General features: G+C 41.4%; 1 long non-coding RNA gene across 2 annotated transcripts; it reads right to left on the bottom strand.

The window, feature by feature from the left end:
- Positions 1 to 328: 328 nt before the first annotated feature.
- Positions 329 to 2136, bottom strand: LOC147795227 (uncharacterized). Of its 2 annotated transcripts, none has more exons than XR_015424054.1 (4): positions 2076 to 2136; positions 1149 to 1270; positions 563 to 662; positions 329 to 406 (listed from the first exon to the last, which is right to left on the bottom strand). It is a non-coding gene; the product is annotated as an uncharacterized LOC147795227 (long non-coding RNA). The 2 variants fall into 2 exon arrangements; XR_015424055.1 differs by having other exon boundaries at positions 329 to 361.
- Positions 2137 to 2565: the final 429 nt, after the last annotated feature.

The raw sequence follows: 2565 nt of genomic DNA, 5'->3' as shown, positions 1-2565 counted from the left end.
AAGATCAAGTCCCCGCCTCATTCCATCACGTACATCTATGCTCGAACAGTCCATCTGTGACGTCATTACACTAGGGCAGCCTCCAGAGACCTGCTCGCCAGCTGGGGTAGTGGTGGCTGACACCAGGGCAGGCACGAACATCACGTGATGGCTAAACGAACGCTCTCGTGTAAGTTTGACTTACACGAGTAAGCTAATCAAACACACCCACTATTAGATTACATCAAGGATTATGTATTGGAATAAATGGACTGAATAAATTACCTCCTCTGGAGAGACAGTCATGGTTGTCAGAATTTCATAACGTTTGTCTAATAGCTCTGGAAAGAGGTAGCAGCATCATACAATCCAGTCAGAGGAGCTGGGAGTCAATGTGATGTACACGGTATGAAACTCTGGTTGTACTCTGGCATAACAGAGTATAGCTCTTTTGACACCTGCCATGAGACAAGAAAATTTTAATGAGTCCTAAAAACCCTTTACATTATTAAGGTCAAATACCAACCAATCCCAATTCTTTACTAAAGTAGAGACACAACTGCGTTTATTTTACAAAACAAACCTGAAGCACTCAATTCATCATAGAATGTTTTCTTCTCTTCTTCTGTTGCCCTGGGAGTGGAAGCACGTCTCTTGTCACCTTGTTTCTTTTTCTCAACTATCTATAAATAAATTTGTTCATTTTTTTCAACAGTTAAATTCTAAAAAGTCATTGGAAAATGCATGATGAAAAATGCATGAAACAATGTGAAAAAAGATACAATATATTTACCTGGCATCTATTTATGTTACTGGAAAATCCATCTCTGCAGCCAAACACAGTGTGACTGTTGCTGATCGGTTTGTAGATGGTTTGAGCCGTGAATTGGGAAGGGATGTGCATGATGTGTCTTGTTTCATTCTCACCACTGCCAGTACAAAAATGATTAAATATTGGATTAAATATTGAATCGAATCAAATCGAATCGAATCGAATTGAATTCAATTCAATATTAAAGTCATACTTCCAGGCTCCAAGCACAATCTCAGTTTATATTTGTCTCATGACTGCATGCGGCAGTGTTGGCAGTTAGGATGTAAACTGAACAAAATCATGCAACACAAAACTCAATCTTTCTTTAAATTACTAAATAAAACTTATACAGTACCTAGGACAAAATGATGAATTTGTCCTTCCTTTAACAAACCATTAAGCTCCTCACCCATCCTGCCTTGAAAAATTTGTATGCATCAAGATTCTTGTAGGCCTTCAGAGACTGTCCATTAAAGCCTGCACAGCACAGCATGTAAAAAAGATGTCAAGAATGCAACTTCCAGTAAGCTGACAAAGGCTACATGTACTGTTCATTTTATTCCATTTTCATGCTGAATTCTGTGAAATGAATTAATAGCCTCTATAGGGGACAGAATTGCCATCAAACTGGTAACCAGGTGCGTTCACTGAATTCCATACCTAAAATGTTCGAGCTTTATAATTGCCAATGCATGGGTAGGCCTATTGTAACTTAAGTTAAGGCCAAGCCTGAGCTTGTGGTCTGGATAGTTGTTGCAATTAAGGATGCAGCCCGTCACCGCATGGAAGTAAACTTACAAGGAATACGTTACTCACCGGGTGTGTTTATCAAGTAGTGATAAATGTCGGGATATGCTACATATCTGGCAGCTCTTAGTACAGTCTAACGCTGCCTTTACATCTTTAAGACATATCAGGTAGGGATCGACCCCAACACAACTTGTTTTATCCACGTATCGTGCTTTAGCTACAGAACTGAGGGATTTCACGTAATCGCACAAAAGACACCCTGCCATTTTTGTGGTGATACATGTGCGAAACTGTTCACGTTTCGATCCAGCCCGTCGAGGTACATGTAGTGATGTGCTAGCCCCACTAGTGTGGCACGGACTCACACTCCAGATCTTTCCTTAGCCACACATCTGTATACGCAATTTCGTGTCGGCGTATTGAACATTTCGGCGCACCCACTTACCATCGTGAGTGCAATTTCCTTTGCACAAGAACATGATTCTTGACCTTTCCACTTTCTAAAAACCATTTATTAAATGATTTCACTCACGTTATTCAGGTATTTTACAGTCCTTTTGCCTTTATCCATTCAATCTAACGGGCTCGCTCTCGAGCTCTCGAGCTCTCGCAGTCGCCATGCATCTTTAAAATAAGATCGTTGAACATGTACGTCACTTGATCCCTCATCGTTTCGAAGCTCTTCCATGTCAAGACATCTGAACTGCTGCCAAAGTTTTGGAAGAGCCCATTGGTACATGTAGTGTCTTATCGCTCAGTCCGTGTATTACATACGTCTTGACATGAAACAGCCGTCGAGACGATCAGGGGTCGAGTGACGTAATGTTCAACGACCTTATTTAAAAGATGGCGACTGAAAGAGCATGGAGGTAGGAAAACCTCCATGGTCCTTGTACTCGGACACCAGCTGTACTCGGCTGGCAAAGTACTCGACCTGTTTTTGTGCTCGGCAGTCAAAGTACTCGGCAGTACTTGGTACTCGGAAAAAGTACTCGACTACATCACTGCATATTTCTGCGCAC

This window comes from Acanthaster planci, unplaced genomic scaffold, assembly GCF_054643075.1.
Source record: "Acanthaster planci isolate LZ-2023a unplaced genomic scaffold, COTS_SCS Contig119, whole genome shotgun sequence".
NCBI classification, from domain to species: Eukaryota; Metazoa; Echinodermata; class Asteroidea; order Valvatida; family Acanthasteridae; genus Acanthaster; species Acanthaster planci.
The sequence above is the reverse complement of the archived record's forward strand: the minus strand, read 5'-3'. Positions and strand labels throughout refer to the sequence as shown.